Source organism: Catharus ustulatus, chromosome Z, assembly GCF_009819885.2.
Source record: "Catharus ustulatus isolate bCatUst1 chromosome Z, bCatUst1.pri.v2, whole genome shotgun sequence".
Taxonomy (NCBI): Eukaryota; Metazoa; Chordata; class Aves; order Passeriformes; family Turdidae; genus Catharus; species Catharus ustulatus.
In genome coordinates, this window is record NC_046262.2 from 63196319 (window position 1) to 63215244 (window position 18926).

At 46.4% G+C, this 18926-nt stretch overlaps 1 protein-coding gene across 4 annotated transcripts in view; it reads right to left on the reverse strand.

Moving 5' to 3' along the window:
• Positions 1-18926, reverse strand: part of CORO2A (coronin 2A) — a 65937-nt gene that overhangs the window by 42954 nt on the left and 4057 nt on the right. The window contains exon 1 of one of the 4 annotated variants that reach the window (XM_033084772.2): positions 6572-8488. The exons of the other annotated variants lie outside the window; for them this stretch is intronic. The gene's annotated coding sequence lies outside the window, so the exon portion shown is untranslated. Of the gene's footprint in view, positions 1-6571; positions 8489-18926 lie in introns of those variants that run through there. 4 annotated transcript variants of the gene reach the window in all.

Genomic DNA, 18926 nt, shown 5'->3' on the forward strand with positions numbered 1-18926 from the left:
TAACCATGACATGGTATATTCAGATTCCAGTATTGTGGTAGCTCCTCACCACAGCACGAGGTTACCAAGGTCCTCAATTGGTAAGTGGTTTGTGAAAAATGGGAAACACCTACATTTGAGTGCTGCAGCCTTAGGTTCAAAATAGACTTTCACCACTCTGTTTACATACCTACATGTCCTCCAGGAAGTATAAATTTGTGAAACAAGAGCAGATCATCACAGGTCTTGTGAGTCCATCTTGCTTCCTGTCCTTCTCATTCATTTTTCTACATTATCCCCTAAGAATTTTTATTCCAAAATTCTCAAGTAATAGAGAGACCATTATCATCCTGCTAAATTTAACCCAGACCGCTGCCTTTACAATTACGCAGCTTTTCTCCACTGTCAAAATTAAACCTTTTGTGCAGCATCCCCTGCTTCTTATTCTGTTTAGCCAGATTCCAGGCAAAAGCCTCTACCTTTCCTACTGCAGCAAGCTTTCCTCTACTGCTGCCACACAGTTTCCCTAGTTTTTACCTCATTCTCCTTCTGTCAGCCATGTTTTCTGAACAGCTGACGAATTTGTCTTCCTTGCTTCCACTCTCTTTGGCTCATCTGTATTTTACCATAGCAGCTGCACCTAAAACTGGAAGAATACATCTATTCCACTAACATGGATGGACAGAACCATCCAAGGCTTCCTTTAAAATTTATCAGATACTCTCCAGTTCATATTTATAATTTTCTTTCTACAACATGTCACTGGGTCTTGCTGGAATTAAAGGCAGCCTTTGGACACTCTTCTGCAGAGCTGCACTGGGTTTGATGGTACTGCATTTTCTGAAGACCCAAACCTCACTCTGCTGAACAACATCCTAATTTTCCCATGCCATTACTTCAGCTCATCAAGGCAGTTTTAAACCAGAGCCCTGTCATTCTGGCAAGCTTCCTTTTCCTCCTGGTTTCCTGTTTATTGTTTATTCCTTTGTCCTAATTGTTAATAAAAATACAAAAAAAAATCAGATGTCAGGAAGAACCCTGCAAAAATATTCTCAATTAATCCTCACATTCTGATACCAAACTGTCATGTAAGCTCTCCTATATAATTCTCTCACCATGTTTACATATATTTGACCACAGACAGATGTATATAGTGCATATTCCCTTATCTTAATTATGTGAGATAACACTTTTCTAAAGTCAAGATAAATGATCCCACATCCACTGGGCTTACCACCTTCTGGAAGATGAAATCAGTGTTGACATGATTGGTATCACCATGCTCATGCTGCTTTTTTCATCTCATTATTTCTCCCACGTGTTCCACCTTTTCTTACTGTTCTGATGCTCTCCTTATAAAGAGGCTCAAGCTTCACTGTGTCTAGAGTTCAGTAATCTCCTCCATCCTCTGGAGAGTCCTCAAAGACAACCTGTTAATTGCTCTGAGTTAACTTCAGACAGCTCTTCCTCATGTGTGCTGCAGCTCACACTGACTGGGGTCCCTATACATTTTCTATGAGCACTGTCCAACATGACCTGTCCCACTGCAGTCCAAAGTTCCACTCATCCCTTCTTGCTGTTACAAGGGAACTCAGCCAGGCTTGGGGAGGTCTCTGCATTTCTCCCTAGAAGAATCCAGTGTGACTGGAAGCTGTAACCCCTGCCAGACTGGACTGCACTGCTGAGCAGGACATCCCTTAAGCAACAACTCACTGGCTAAGCAATATCCCAGGATACAGGAATCCTCAGATTGGGCTGCATCCAGGACATTAAAGTGCTTGCTGTTCACAGCCTACCAAGGGTACAGTTTCCTCAGGATCTCCACATTTTTGTTCTCCTGGGGCTCTGGGAGCAGGTTTTTCCAACACACAAGACCAAGTTCCATGTCCAGCATAGCAAGCATCTGCATCATTATCAGATCACTCACAGAAAGCCTCATGTGCAGCAGGAGAAGACCTCCTGTCTCACTCATCTGTGACTGGACATTTGGAGCAACACCCAAGAGCCTAGATTCAGAACCAGTGAGCCAGAGAACACCTCCTGTCACAGCCTCCCTTCTCGGGCTGCACAAAGCCTTGCTGCTCCTACCACGGAACACCAGGCCTGCAGCTCTGTGCAACCTGTGCAACCTGGCAGCTCTCTGCGGGACAGGCAGACTCACACTCCTACACTGGGTTTTGCTCTGCACACCAACAAACATCCCTGTGCAGACATGGTTCTCTAAAGGAAAGAAGGGGATGAAAGCATCTTCTCCTTCTCCCCTTTAAGAAGTACCTCTTCTGGATTAGTTTCTGCATGTCAAGGAGGACCAGCAATACTGGTGTGATTGTATTAACATAATTACAGGCTTTAGCTTCTACTGAAAATTTATTCCCATATAAACAGGCCTGAAAAGCCCAGCGGTAGTAACAGGATAAGCAAAGGTGCCTGTGCTTTGCAGTACATGAAAAGCAGCAGCTCCAGAAATCCAGAGATCAACTACAGCTCACACCTTGCACCTCAGCAGATAACACTATCATTGTCGTTTTTCTTTCTTCTTCCTTTTATTCTTTTATAGCTCCTTAATTTCAAAATAGAAATTGTCTTTTCCCGTCCAGGAAAGGGGTGGGGAATTGCTCCCTGAGAACACTCCTCAGAACATTTATGCATTGGCTTTTCAAGTAGTAAGCCATACACCTCTGAAGTCCAGCATGTATTTTGCTGTCCTTTGCCAGTCACTTCCCTGGACCCAGCAGCACAGTTCTAAGCACATAGAAGCTGTGCCATATGCTGGGCTATGCTGGGCAATCCATTTGCCCTGGTGTGTCCATTTGCATGTTACTGACTAGTTTGGCTGGCTCCCACCCTTACCCAGGCAACATTTTTAATTTAATTTATTGCTCTCAGGTTTACATTTTTGAGTTTGGTTGAGGGGGTTTTTTGGTTGTTTTTTTTTTTCTTTTCAAAAATCCACCCACACATGCTTCCATCTTCAAAGACAGAATACAAGTACACCCTTAAAAAGGCAACCCTGAAGACAAACAGAGGAATGTCAGTGTTATCTACAATTTGTAAAACACACACATGAGAAACAGTTTCCTGTTTTATCACACTGTGTGTTGAGTTGCTGCTTCAAGACAAAATCAGAGCCCTCAGAATTTCATCACCAGACAACCAGCCTTCTGGTTCAGATGCCAAATAAGAACAGACAATTTCATTTCTGGACTTGCTTTCCACAAACCTATCCCACCAAATGGTTTGTGAGCCTCTCAACTGAAGCTACCTTCCCCTCAAAGCCGTGGACACTCTCCTAGGCATATCTGCAATACAGTGGCTGACACACCCCTAGACAGACTTGCCATCCAAATTCCAGTTCTGTGCTATCACAGTATCAAGGGGAAAGAACCAGTAATAAACTCCTTTGGAACCATAATCAACCACACCACATGAGTATACAACAACCCAGAGCTTTAAATACCATCTGCACGTGTCATCTCAAACAATGCTACCAGTTCAGAGGCTACAGTTTTATTGTTACAAGGGAAATAAATAAACAACACTGAGGCTTTCAGCTCTTGGTTCATGACTTGTTTGCACCTAACACAGGGCAGGTGGAGTCTGCATTGAGGCCATATCTCTTCCATAACTGTGGTCTGAGAAGCAAAATCCTTGAGAAGCAAATGTTGCCCTGGAGGTAAGGTTTATCAGTTTATCAGTTCAGAGTCCCCAGATGGAAAACCTAACCAAGACCGTGGTCCTGACCTCATCCCTTGACAGCTAACAGCCAGCAGAGAGAGCTACAGAAAAAGACACGTTCCCAGGCTGGCTTCTGTGCATTCAGAAGAGGATGTCAGGCAGTCCAGTCACAAGCGCATACACTGCATTTTTGCCCCCACATGCTGCAGTTTCACCTCACCACACAACAGCAGGGGCTGCGTATCACAGCACTGCATGCCGAGCCCTGCCTGAGGTTTTCCCACTGCAGCCAGTGTGCAGAAACACAGATGTGTGTCCCACAGCCCTGCTGCCGGGTGCCCCAGCATCCGTGAACAGCGCTGGGAATCTCATGGGTAAGGCTATTGAATATGCATTAACGGAGAATCCCAAGTGGGACACTCACTGCAGACACTTGAGCCGGGATAGGGAAGCAGTTTAAGCTGGTGCCGCAAGAAAACTGAGTTACTGATGAAGTCTTGCAAACAGGGCCAGCCTAGCAAGCAGTTTTGTATGAATAATGCATTAAAAAAAAAAAAAAAAAAAGGAAAAAAAAAAAAGGCTGCGAATAGTTTTTGTAAACAAGAAAGGAGGTGGAGAGCCATTAACTAAGTGATCTCACATTCCTCGATTTGCTTTATCAATCTCAGTATTCAGGAAAAAAGCTTAAGAGCAGTCCAGCCTCTCCAGTGAATCAACAAAACCACACAAAGGACCGTACCACTCCTCACAGCCTCCAGGCTGTACATTAGCTTTTAGCAACGCTATCTACCGCATGAATAATGCAGCACGTCTTCCAGAGCATCTGTACTCCAATCAATCCACAGTAGCAAATAAAAACCTTTCAGCACGCCTTTCTATCAGGCAGCAGGACCTTTTTGCAGCTGCTCAGAGGCATATCCTTGGAAAAACAACACTATCTGAGACCAAAGCTGGAAGCTTTTAAATCGGCCAGCTGGGAAACAGCCTTTTAAATCAGCCATCCTGCGATGGGCCTCGATTTTATCAATTGCCTTTCTTTTTCTTTTGTTCCATAAGGGTCCACACCCACCGTGGCGGGGCTCGGACTAAGGTTTCAGCCGGCTTTAGAGACAGACACGCGTCTCTTCCCAAAAGCAGCTCCCAGCCTGCAGCCGGCCCTTCCCAAGAAGGACACGGTGGCCTCAGGGGACAACGCACACACATCACATCCCTCTCCTGCTCTACGAAGCTCTACAAAGCAGCCTCATCATGAAGTACGGGCAAAGAGCCTCCACCAAACCGAGCATCAGTCAGATGCTCCAGTCTGTATTTTCAGAAGCAGAACAGGTGATGGAAAGAGGCGCTTTGTCCACATCCATCACCAATGCTGGTTTGAGCACTGCTTCTCTGCCCAAAGGTCCCTTCTCCTGGGCAGCCCACCAGGAGCTGTGGGAGCTGCTCTTGTCACCACATCATGTAGGCTGCCTGAGGAGGACATGCCACCAGTGCAGATGAACCAGGATCTGCCGAAGTGCTGGGGGAAAGAATGACAGCAGCAAGCAAGATCTCAAAGAGCAACATATTCTAGAGATGCTGTCTTTCATCAGAAAACCCAGCTCTAAATAGCACTCCAAAATATTTGCAGCTCTCCAGCATGGCACAGATACTTAAATATGGTGCCTTGGTAAGCTGGTTGTGGAAAACAAACAGCTCTGCTGTTTAATGATAAACATTTGCACAAGTAGAGAGGACATGAAGTAGGAAGGTGAAGGAGTCACTCTAAAATAATGAGTTGATTTCCTCATCCACAAAACAGGAAGGCCAATAGCTTTCTCTGAGAGTGCACGGCAGCCCCTCCAGACCCTGATTTTTGGTGCATGCTGGCCAGGGCAGGACGTGAGGTCTCATGTGGGTCCTTGCAAGGAGACATGTCAGAAAGACACATCACAAGGAGACAAGTCAGCCCTTCTCCCATGCTGGCAGCAGGTCAAAGTTTACACAAAGGGTACTGCACGGACACAGCCTCAGGAGAGGTGGGACAGTGGCTCCCCCACTGACACAGGCATCTTCTGCTCAGACCATAAGCAGAAGGATATTTCAGTACTTTTGCATCCCCCAGTCAATGGCTTAGGCCAGGGAAGGCAAATATTGCATAGAAACCCAGCCTGTACTGAATAGAAAGGCTCCAGAAACCCACTGCATCCATGCACCCCACAAACATCACCACCAGCAGGTACCACGTTGTTTGTCTCAGAGCATTTTTCTAATGATGGAACCCAAGGCTGCCCAACTAGGGCCAAATTCATGCCAAGGTCCCAAGCCTGGCAAAATGCACATCGTGTAAATTTTTTTTACTTTAGAAGATACACCAGGTGTTGTGAACCACAAAATCATTTTAAGCACCTACGTCCAGGGGCAGGCAAGGGCTGCCAGGAGGGAGAGTGAGTGAAACAAGACCACTCTTCACAAGACAAGGCTGAGACAGCAAAAATCCCGTGGCCTTCCTGGATGGGGTTACCAGCTGCACTTGTGTTCAGTCACAAGTTCAAACCTCATTGCACTCCCCAAGGCAGGCAGCAATGCCAAATGGCATCCAGCATAACACCTTCATGGTGACACCTGTCCATGTTACTGCCACGTCCCCACTGCCTGGTACTTCTCTTCTGTGCTCTTCTGCTGGCAAAGGAGAGAGATGGACAAGGGAGCACATGTGCCTCACAAAAATAGCTCAGCCGGGTTATTTTTAACTTATCCCAGCACAGTCAGCAACAATGGTGAGGAGCAGTGAAGAGAGCAAAGAGAAAAACTGGCAGAGACCACAGCCTCAGACAGCTCTGAAGAGGCTCAGGCTCTCTTGTCACCTGATCTGGTGAGAATTCAAGACTATCTTTTGGGTAGAACCCCCCACAACATTTTGAAGTGCTGGCTGAATTGTCACCTGTTCTTTATTTCATTGCTGTGGTCACTTCCAATCTTGACACCAAACATGTACTTGAGCCTCCTGGGACTAGTGGGAGAAGCAAAGAGAAATTACAACAGTAAAAATAAAGCACACAGAACCACATGAACACGTCAGGCCAGAATACACTTCTGGAGGTCCTGAGTCTGTCCTGTCCTCAGCCCACGGCAAAGTTCACTACAAGGGCAGGTCAGGTTACTTAGACTGTCCAGCTGAGTCAGTGAAGATGATGATGGAGATGACAAGGATGGAGATCCCACTGGCCTCCCTGGGAAATGTGCCTTTCTGGAATCTTGTGGAGAAGCTCAGGCTGCAGTTACACTGCAGAGTTACCCAGATGATTTGCTGTTAAATTTGCCGCCCACCAGGACCCTCACAGCCTTCACAAGAGGTGCTCCTTTCATTGCAGGAAGAGAGAGGCTGCACATCAGGGGCAGAAGTTGATTTTTATCTTTATTCAATTTCACGGGGGTCTGGTTTTTACCCTTGTTACAGGCACAAAGCAGTCTGGAGCCTCCAGCTTGCTTAGAAAGCCCAGGAGCTGGGAAGTGCCCATGGAGGGACTGTTGCCAGATGCTGGACTTCCCTGCAGTGGCCTGACAAGCATCATTCTTCCCATAAGCAGCCAAAGTGGTTCACCCTGGAGCAAGGGAGCCTGAGGCACCACCACTCTTACTGCACTGCCAACAGCACCTGGAGCTCTGCTTCTTGAAGGTTCACACCACTCACTTGGGCACAGGGATTAAAGGATCACAAATCACCCCTGGACACAGGAGAAGTTTCTTCATTAATATTTTTAAGCCAACCTCAGCTAGAAATCAAGATGAACTGCAACCCCTTCAATGTGTGTGAAGACACTTGTGCTTGGCCAGTGCAAAGTCAGTTTGTGCATCCCAGGAGGCACAGGGGAAGCAGAGGATGGGGCAATGCCAGCCGCTTTGGAGGGTAAGCCCCGCCTTCCTCTGATTCACCTCTAGCTTTCCAAGATAGCCTGTGTACAGAAAGATAAAGCTAACTTGCCTGCATTCTCCAGAGACAATACCCTCTTTCACTTTGCTGGTTACCTGGGCAGCAAAGAAAATATTATTGCTTATCAACTTCCTTGTGAGTACTAATGTGCCTCTGAACTCAACAAGAGGACAAATTCCACCTTAGAGACCTTTTATATGCTGGCAAGATCCTGCTTCACTACAAAAGAAAAGCAAATAAAACAATCCTGGTTCAAAGAACAATAAGAGCTGGAAGCCTGTTCTGCCCCCCCACATCTGCAAAAACTCAGCTTAAAAAGGAAGTTATGAACTTTCAGGGACATTGCCACATTTCTTGTCAGAAAGGCAGCCTTGAAAAACTCATCATCAGATACTCTGCAAGCTCAGCAGTTTCTCCTGAAACTAGAACACCATGCTTTCAACTCTCCTGTTTCACAGAAGGAAGTTTCCTGCTATTCAAGGCCAAGCTGGCTTCTGCATTTCAGAAACCAAGGTTCAGCTCCCCATCAAAATGATGTAGCTGGGTCTCAGCAATCTGCCATGTTCTCTGGGAAGACAAGGACACTTGGTCCCACTGTCTTTATTGTGAGATCTAAGCGTGCCTGCAGACATCTGGCAGAGTGTCAGTCTTCTAAAGGCTTTCCTTGCAGCAAAGGCTTTCTTTCAGCATCACTAGTTCAAGATTGTACACCTTCAGGGAATCCCAAGACCCTGGTTACTTGCCCACAGGAGTCCAAGTGGGATCCGTTGGGCTAATGAGATTTCTTCTCAAACCTCTTCTGCCTACCTGAGCAGTTGTGGCTGCCACCAGAACACAGGTACATGAGAAAACCTGAAGGGCCCAGCAGGGTGGTGAGGCAATGGAAATACACCAAGTGCAGATGTTTCTCCTGAGCCTTGTCAAGGTTTGGAGGTCTCAAGCTTCGTTTGAATGTCACAATGTACAGCCCTTACACCTAATGTGATGTCATGTCCCTGCACTCCCCCACGGCGGAAGCTCCATACACAGGGTTGAATGTGATGAGATCCTGGCCAAGTCTGTATCTCATCTCTGAAACTGCTGGGGGACATGAAAACTGCTAAAGAGCTGCAGAGGCACTGACCAGGTTCCTACTTGTCTGCAAAGGAAAGTACAGCCACATATGCAGGGGCACAGTGTAGGAGACCCTGCCTCCGTGGTCTCCAGTCAACCTCATAGTCAACCCACCCATAGCCCTAAACCAGGACAGATGTGGAGCCTTCAAAATCCCAAAGGATGATGGCCTCCACCTGCCTGGTTTCACTCCCCTCCTGTGGATGCAGTTTTCTCTAGTATCTGACCTACTTCCCTCCAGCTGCCAGCTTGCATTCTTGGTCTCCTTATTATATTGTCAGTGCCAAGGAGAATCTGGCTCTGTAACTGACCTCCCAGAAGTTGCATCCTTCTCTTAGCAAATGGGTTTGGCAGCAAAGGACATAGGTACCTGCTACCATGGACCAGAGCAGAGCCAGCTGAGAGGTTTCCCAGTTGTGAGCTAGAATTACAGGGAAATTGTCCCTGTCCTTCTGGGGGCAATGACAGCAGGACTTTGTTTCTTGAAAGGCGGCAGAGGTACTGTCTGAAACCCATGGCTGCAGAGTTCTTCCACCTCCCTTACAGCATCATCTGCATGCAAAAAATAGTGAGAGGCCCACACAAAAGAGAAGAGTGGGAAAGTCTCCCACATCCATGCCGTGCCTATGGAATTATGATTCCAGTTGAGGTTTTTCTCTTTGAGTGGCTGATTAAGTCAGAAATGACATCTCTCTGTTCTCCAGAAAACTGCTAACACACTCTTTAACAGCAGGTGCCACTTACTTGAAGCATGACAAGCCAGCAAGAGAGTGTGGCACAGGCAGGTGGTACAACAGCCAATGCTTTCTTCCACCACATCATAGAATCACAGAATATGCTGAGCTGGAAGGGACCCATCTGTACCTGCACAGAATATCCTCAAGAGTCACTCCATCTGAGAGTATTGCCCAAACATTTTTTGAACTCTGTTAGATTTGGTGCTGTGACCACTTCTGTGGGGATCCTGTTCTAGTGCTGGGTGAAGAACCTTCTCCTGCTATCCAATCTAAACCTTCCCTAAATCAATTTCAGACCTTTTCCTCAAGTCCTGTCACTGGCCACAGGAGTCTAGATGTCAGTGCCTGCCCCTCCTGTTCTCCTCACAAAGAAGTTGTAACTGCAATGAGGTCTCTCCTCAGTATCCTCCAGACCAAGTGACCTCAGCTGCTCCTCATATGGCTTCTCCTCAAGGCCCTTCACCACCCTCATTGCCCTCCTTTGGACACTCTGTAACAGCTCAATATCTTTATTCCATTGTGTCACCCAGACCTGCCCCCAGCACTCGAGGTGAGGCTGCCCCAGCTCACAGCAGAGGGGGTAATCCTCTTCCTTGCCCAGCTGTGATGCTGTGCTTGATGCATCTCAGGACACAGGCATCCCTCCCAGCTGCCAGGGCACTGCTGACTCATTGACACCAGTGACCCCCAGGTCCCATTCCATGGAGCTGCTCTCCAGTCTCTTGCTCCCCAGTCTGTACACACATCCAGGTTTGCCCCATTCCAGGTGCAGAATCCAGCACTCTCCCTTGTTAAACTTTATACTGCTGGTGGTTGCCCAGCCCTCTATTTTATCAGAGTTGCTCCACAGGGCCTCTCTGTCCTCAAGGAAGTTGACAGTTCCTGCCAATTTAGTGTCATTGGCAAACTTGCTTAGTATCCCTTTCAGTCCTGCACCCAAGTAGTTAATGAAGATGTTTGAAGAGCACAGGGCCAAGGATGGAGCTCTGTGGACTCCAGTTTGATGTCACCCCATTGTGAATATGGTACGCCATACAGCATTAATTTTAAAATGTATCATTTAGAGCAGCAGTAGCAGGTTGAGTTTTGATTTTTGGATTTTAGTCTGGCTTTGAATGATGCAGATTAAGTGGGAAGACTACCCATGCTTTCCCTGCCAAGAAAATGAGATTCAGTGCCAATTCATTCACCTGCTGGGCTTGGCAAATACAGTTTCTGGAAACCACTGCCATTACTCTGAAATTATTCCATCAGTGCAAGTACATGAGTATTGTTTGGTTCAGACTTGGAGCATGGGTTTGAAGCCAGTTTATTGCCATTATTCACTGCTCTCCAGTTTGCATTGCAAAGCCATCTTGGAACACGTGGACAGGATTCCCTCCAGATGAAATTAAAATAATTCCAGGATCAGGACCCAGTATACTTCCCCTGCTAATGGAGTCAGTTGAGCCAAATTAAAACATCCAAAATGCCTGTGGATATAAAAAGTCCTGATGTCACCTCTTTCACTCTACGGATCTACTTTTCTTGAACTATAGATATTACAGTTAGCAGAGATGTGAGTCACTGCACATAGACATCCCTCTGTTTGACCTTCAGCCTTACCTATTTTCAGAGACTATTTTCTTTACCTCCTCTCTTCCAAGGTGCTTTTAGGTGTCCCTCAGTCTCTGATAATTTGATTCAGCACCACTGCTTTCCTCTGTGACCAGTCTCATTCTTCATACCTCTCCATCTTCACAACCCCCAGCAGTGAAGATCTGCCTCTCCTCCCACATAGTAGTAGTTTAATTACTGTACACTTCACCCCTGCCAGCCTCTTCTCCAGTATGAGTTTCTCCTCCAGTGTGAGTTTTGATCATCTTCCAGCTTTGCCCCACTGCACCAGCCTTCTCTTCAACCCTTCCAGCGAGGGAGCCTCCACATCCCAGCAGACCTCCCTGCCACGGGCTCTCTCTCCTACCACTGCTGCTTTCCATGCCAGCCTGTTTCTCCAGCATAGCTGATATTCACGCTGACAAACTCATCTTTTCTATGCCTTTGAGTCAGCTCTGGGCATCTGTGCCTCACTGACTTTTTGAGCCAAAGGCTTATCTGTCTGTTTAGCCAGCCCTAATGGATTTTCCGCCTGCAGATTCATCTAATGGCTTTTCTTGAACCACATCCCCAACATCCTGTGTCAATGCGTTCCACTGTTTATCTGTACCCTGTAGTTCCTGGGCAGTGATAAACAGAGGAACAATCACTCCCTATCCGAACTCTCCATCCCCTCATACTGCCATACGTGAAAAGGCGTATCTCACATCCCTTTTCAGACATACCTTTTCCAAGCTAAACAGCTGTCCTTCCCTGCATTCCCTTCTGCGCTGCCAGGTCCCCAACGAGCTGCAGAAAGCTAGTTTTGCACGAGGCATTGAAGACCCAGTTGCACTACAGATGTATCCAGACAGTTTTGAGGATTTTTTTAAAATCAGTGCAGTAGGAAGGAGGAAAAAATTAAAAGGTAGCTCAGCCCTTAAAATCTGGTTGTGAATTAAAGCAGAATTCTGAATTCCTGACACAATGCAGGCCAGGCAGCTTGGGATGCTATTTCCATGCCTTAGGCAGCAAAAACAAAGACTGTCTGTGTGAAAAAGAGTGAAAAGTAAAGCACTGGGTAGGACATACTAGCAGCTGTCCTTCGCTGCAGCTATCTGAACATGTAGATTTTTTGTGGAAATCTTACATGCCTTCATGAAATTTATTTGTATGTTGGGCATTCCAGTACCAGCGAGCCTTCAGGCTACAGGAAACTTCTGAAGACTGGTCAGAGCCAGTGGAGAGTCAGCACTGAGCTCCTAGCTTAACCAGAGATGACAGCAAGTAGGAAGAGTCCCCCAGAGGGCTCCCCGAGCAGGCTCAAGGACTGCAGGTGAGAGCTACCACTGTCCTGCATGACATGTCATGCCAGGGAACCCCAGGCATAAGAAGGACAGCGGGTAATGACACAGGTAGATATGAAAGTAAAGAAAGGGTTAGTTTAGAAACAGCTCAAAATAAAAATCTGGATTTCCTGGGGAAGTCTTGCTTTTCTGCAGAAATTGAAGATACGTGCAGATTTCCAGACTAATAGACTAAAACCACTGTGTCGTCATCTGGCTGTACTGGCAGTGGCCAGTGGCACCAAAAACACAGTGGAAGCAAAACCCCACAACAAAAAAAGGTGTGTGAAAAGCTTCCAATGCCATGTATGGTGTCTGTGCCTTTAATCTTCCAAACTCATACAAATGAGCTTGACTGCAAGACAGGCAGAAATTAGAGTACAAATGCTGCTATTTTTTTTATATATGTAAGATAAGCTGTCATGAAGTCACAGATAAATTCATGTTGCAAGTCATGTCAGGGAAGGAAGTATAGGTAAGACATTGTAAAACTCTTCTGAAATAAAAAAAAAACCATACATAAAATAATGACTGTTTTCTCAAAATTGAAAGAAAGAGAAGGTAGAGAAATTGTCGCTTCAGTTCCCTCTTTACACATTAAATGCATTTCTCAATCAGGCTTAAGAAGGCCTGTTCTAATAACAGCACACAGACAATTGGACACCAAATCAAAGGTTTCAAAGAGACACTCCCCAAACTAAGAGTAAGATGAGTTTTAGTGAAACAGATTTTCTTTGAAACTTCAAGGACAACCAAAATATAGTCAGGAATATCCTTTGGTATTTTTTCTTACTTCAGTGGATCAACCTATAAAGCAGATATGTGTGCTGCAGACAAAGTTAGGAATTCTTAACCACTCATCTGAGTTCAACATGCATCATGAACATTGGGAAAGAAACATGGAACACAAGGACCAAAGCAGACTTTCTAGATGAATTTTAGCTATGGATTTCCTTGCTTTAACTTGTGGAAACTTCCATTCCTAGTATAATTACCAGGTTTTTGGTTCTATTATCATGACCAAATCACAGGCAAGTTTAGGCTGGGAGGGACCTCTGATGGTCCACAGCACAAACTTCCAGTCAAAATAGGGTCAGCCTTTAAGAAAGCCAGGTTTTTCTTGGCCTTGTTCAAGTGAATTCTGAAACTCTCCAAAGGTGGAGGCACTAAAGGCAAGAAAACCATCCTGCTAAGTCCCTGTTTGGATAATTGTGAACTCAGTCAGTCATTACACACCAATCACAAAAGCAGGTACTGTTCCTATACAGTGCTCTGCCTCCATGAGGATGAGTCACCTACCCCTCCCTCTCCAGATCTCAAGTCAACACAGCCAATGAAGTCCTTCTCCAATTACAGTCAAAGTTCAAACCGGCTCAGAGGACTCCTGCCTTCAAACTGTCATCCCTCCAGCGCCCATAAAACATAACCCAGGAGAGAAAGTTATCTTTTGTGTTAGGGAACAGGAACACCACCATGGGACCCTGAGGGCAAAGCCAAGCAGAACATGCTGAGAGTTTGGAGAGAGACATATGAGATGAGATTGAGATGAGATGAGATGAGATGAGATGAGATGAGATGAGATGAGATGAGATGAGATGAGATGAGATGAGATGAGATGAGATGCTTTAGAGGTGACAAGCTGGAGAAATGAAATTTCTGCAAGAGGCCAGGTAGCTGCTGTTTGGCTGAGAGATCTCACCTACTTCCAGAGAACACCGCTGTCTGCACTGAGTGACATTATTTAGGTGATCATCCTGCTCAAGTTTCTAGCAATGCATCATCCTGGGAAGCTCTTCCCACGATTCCTCCTCTTTGCTTCTAAAAACACAACTGCCTTATTATTTTGCCAAGTAATAACTTCTGCTTCCAGCTACCAGCGCTCATTGTGGTTTGTCAGCCCAACTGAACAATCCACCATCTAGAAAGATAGAAGTGATTTTTGATCTTTTCAATTCCACAGAATCCAAGAGTTCACCAAAATACAACCTGGAGACCAAGAAAGACAAGAGCATCATCTTTCCACTTGAGCTTTTAAAATCTCATCAAGGGGTTGGGTTTTTCTGTTCCAAAACTTGTGTTGCCTGGCAGGATGCATCACACCCAGGAGATTAATGTATGGCAGGGGCTTGAGCCTCAAATAGATGCAAGGGGCTATAAAGTCAAACTCTTCAATCCCTATTAACCCTTTAAATAAATGCCATGACTTTTAAAACAGTGAGACACTGAATTCCAATTGATTGCTATGGAATACGTCAGATGCCAGACTATCATTAGCAAAATCAATCTTTCAATTAAGACTGAAGCATCAGTTACTGACATAAAGACCTTTTGCAAATTCAAAGCGAAACAGCCATGACCACAGGCAGGAGGGGTCAGAAGACAGACTCTGATCCTCCCTGACTGCAAGGAAAAGAGCCTCTGTATGTAGAAGCTGAACATTACAAGAGCAGGAGCTTGGAGCAATGCTATTCTGATTTTGTTTTTGTTCCTCTATGTGTGCGTTTTGGTATTCAAATTAAATTAGAGAAAATGGCAGAGAAAAATAATGTGAACTAATTACATTTAAGTAGATGTTAGCAAGACAATCTTTGACTTCTTCTACTTGTCTCTTGCAATTAAAGAGCTGTCTGGATTCTCTGTGCCTATTACCCTGCAATTTTGTTGCCAGCACAGGCTCCTTTTAGGAAGCAGATAGAAGAAACCAAGGATGACGAGGAAGATTGGTCCTTCCTGGCATCATTCATGTTACAGGCAGTGTTCCTAAAAACGTCAATGTTAGGCTTCCTAGAAACAAGCACTGCCAGCAACTGTGCCAGAAATTCAGGCAAAATGGTAGCTATGCTTTTCTAAGGCAAAATGGTTTATATTTTTCAAGATCTGTGTATTCTTGCCTAGAGAAAACACTGTGAAACACTAGTTTAAACAGCTGGTTTGAAATAGCCTCAATGTAACCCTGTGAAAGGTGGCTGAGAGCTGAACAGCACTGGCAGAGTCAAATTTGCTGCAGCCCAGAAAGCAAAACTGCACAGATACCCAACAGGGTAGCTGTGGTGCTACAGGAATCAGCACAGATCAGTGGTGTGACAATGACACTGGGGGCACCCAGGGGCAGCCCCTCAGGGTCCTTTTGGCAGATTGGCCAAAAGTGCCAACACTCCCTGGCTTAATAAGACCCAGGTGAGGCTGGAGTAGGACAGACAGTATGGAGCGAGATCTGCTGCTCCCAGACCTGTGCTTGCACATGCTCTGGTTCACCTGCTGTGCCAGTCCATATCCCAGCCCACAGAGAGGGCTATGTCCGAGGAAAATGCACTTGTCCACCAAGCACTTCTCATGCACCCTACCATTGATTCCCAGAAAACATGGGATGGGATCAGAGATTTCAGCCTCTCCCAAGGAGGATTTCAGCCCTTTTCACATGCACTCCGCAAGGCAAGTTTAAATCACAGTATTTGTAGAGCAAGGACTGATTAATTTTGGCTTTGGGAGTAAGCCCAGTATTTGCCTTGGCCACTCCCTGCACCTTTTTTTCTGACTGTCCCTGCTCAACTTTATGCAGAAGCTTAAGCCATGAGGCTCATATTTCCTTTATTAATGCAACCCTGACACGGACAGCCTTACCTAGTCACCTTTTTCAGGGAGGAGCTCTCCGCCAGCATTGCCTCCTCTCCTGTTAAAGCATAGCTCCCAGAACTGCAGGAGGAAGAACAAGATGGAGTTTGGCCTCTGCTGCCTTCCTGGAAGCTATCTTATCAGCTTTCATGAACTTTGTCTTAATCTCAGCAATAAAAATACCACAACTGCTGGAATTCTCTTCTGCTTTGTCTTCCTTATCATTTTCATAGGTGACTTTGTCCCACAGAGGAGGAGAGGCAGTGCAGAGTCACCAATTGCAACCTCCTCTGCAGGTAGGTCCATGTTTCTTTGCACAGAGATAAAGAGCAAGCGATTCACCAGACTGGAAGGAAACTCTCCAACAAACCAGAGCCCCAAAGGATGCTCAGAAGAAAGAGGGAGGGAGGTGCCAAACTTTGGGCACTGCTCTGGAAAATTTGAAAGTGTGTGACGCAGAGCAGGTAACAGGTCAACAAGGGAAAAGAGAACAGGGCTTGGAGCTGCACACTATCATTGGTCCTACCCTTGGCAGCAGCATGTCTCCAAGCTTTAGAAAGGGTTTTGCTTGGCTGAGGGTCAGAAAGTCCTATTTGTGAATTTCAAAGTGCTTTAGAAATAGTAAGCATCAGCGTTACACTAATAGAGCCCTGCGGGGTGTATTTTCAAAATGGGGAATTGCTGGCAAGCCTGTAATACCACAGAGGGGAAATCCCTGGAAATACTAGGTCAGTCTTGCTTCTGCTTACAAGCCAGTATAACCCTGTGAGTATCAAAATCTCTCAGCCAATACAGCCTCCTTGATGATGTAAAGGTCTTTCCTGTTTCTCCTGGGGAGAGGCAGGAGGCGCGTCAGCGTAATTGCAGTGTGCTGCAGGCTGCTTGCCTCAGTCAGCTCCACAGCCAGAGCAGCTCAACATGCACCTACGGGAAGCCATGTAATGACTACATGTGAAACACCTCGCCACACCATCTTTCTGGTGCCTCCTTGCCACGGCAGCGAGAGACCAGACCGTCTGTGCTCCTGCTGTGCATCAAGAGGTGGCCAGACAAAGCTGTTTCAAAGCACAGCTGCTGTCCAGCCTCACCAGGAATGCCCTTGGTTCTGAGCAGCAGTCGAGTAGCAAGGTCCAGCAGCCACTCAGACAACCCACTGGCCAACTGTAAGATCGTTGGTGCTTAAAGCTGGAACTCAGGAATATTTAGACAAGGTGCTGCGGGTTTGTGGGGCTTTTTTGTTGAAACAAACACTTCAAACAAACTTTCCTACGAGAGTGGAGAACAGGGTGTTGCCATTAAGGACCTATTGAGTCCCCTTAAGCCAGCCAAGAGTGGATGGTGGGGAAATGAACCGGGACAGATTCCCTCCACACTGTTTCTTGAAAGAGTCTCTGTCATACCCTGTCACAGCCCACTCCCCAACAGTTTTCCTGTCAAAATCCCTGCTGGGGAAATAAGGACCTAACAAGATGGTATGGACACTTCATGCTATGCAGCCGCTGTGGATCAAGGAATACAAAATGTCAGAGTTAGCAAACTGACTATAACTTATGAGGAGCCTGCAAGGTCATAAAATATGGCCTGCAAGAGCATAAAATATAGCTCAGCTTGCCCCAAGGCAACCATCTCTCACTCAAAGCATCACCTTTTTTTCTGGGATATGCCAAAGCCTTCAGTTCTCTCTCTAAGCCTCTGCCACAGTGAGTGCCGGGGCACTCACAGCACAGGGACCTGCTCTGTACTCAACTATTCATCCCCAAAACACAGCTCACACCACATTTAGACATCTGGCAGTCCAGACAGCCCACAGGCAAGAGAGAATTGCCCTTGCAGAGGCACCATAAACCTGTTCCAGGGACAGCAGTGTGCCCAGTGCCAACCCACCTAGAAAGAGACACACAGAAAGAGACTCAGACAACTGAAAATCCATTCAGTATCCAGCTACTAGCAAATGTAGCAGACACAGAAATGTGAAAATATTGTCCATTACTGGAATTTGCAGAGGGAGAAATTTGCTCAGAGGGGATAAACCAGCACACTTGAAAGACAGGCAGAAATTACCAAGGCGGAAAGGGGAACGAGAAACAGACAACATCTGGAGATACCCTGACCTGCTACCAGGAAATCCACCTGCTGCACAGACACAGCCACCAGCAAGCTGGACCGATGGGGTGGAGGGGATCAGCACTGCTGGTCAGGCAGGCAGAGCTGCCACACAGGGCACAGTGGTCTCCCTCACCCCCAAACTTGCAAAACGGGCACAATCATGCTAAGGTGCCCTGCCTCCAAGGAAGGGGGGCCAGGAGGAGCTTAGGGCAGAGTTGGGGTGCAGGTAGCAGAATTGTCTGCTCTTTGTCCAGACATGACCAGCACCTGGGTCTCACATTGCCTACATCTATGGCAGCTCTACTGAGATAACGGGCTTTGATTTCTCGCTACGGAGTAACAGATTGAATGAATTTGAAATACTTCTCGTGGAAGCTATAATAATAGATGTCATAATGCTAATTCACCAAACAACAGCAGCACAGATGAAAACACCTCCTTTTTCCCTGTCTCTAAAAAGCAACCAGCTCTCCCCTAATCTGCCTCCCAAAGCTCTAGAGTTTCCTGAAATGCTCACGACCAAAACATGAACTCCCTGGTGTCTCCATAAGTCACTCCCTATCTCTGATCAAACCAGGAGAGATCAGAGCTCTCCAAAGAGGGCACAGCCAGAGGAAGAACAAAGGGAACAGCAGGGCTACACAGGCTGCTCCTTTGTTAACCCACTGGGGAGCCTGCACTGAAGAACCTTAAAGGCAACCATCAGTTAACCTTCTCCCAAATGTTCCCTGAATCCTCTGCAGAAATCGCTTCCCTTGAGCACCCAAGGGGCCAAAAGAGGTTGAGCCTGTCCAGGGAAATACCCTTTACAAGGACTTCAGCACGGTGTCTTCTTAGAAAGTATAAGTGAAAAGGGCTGGGGCAGGGTGGCGTGGG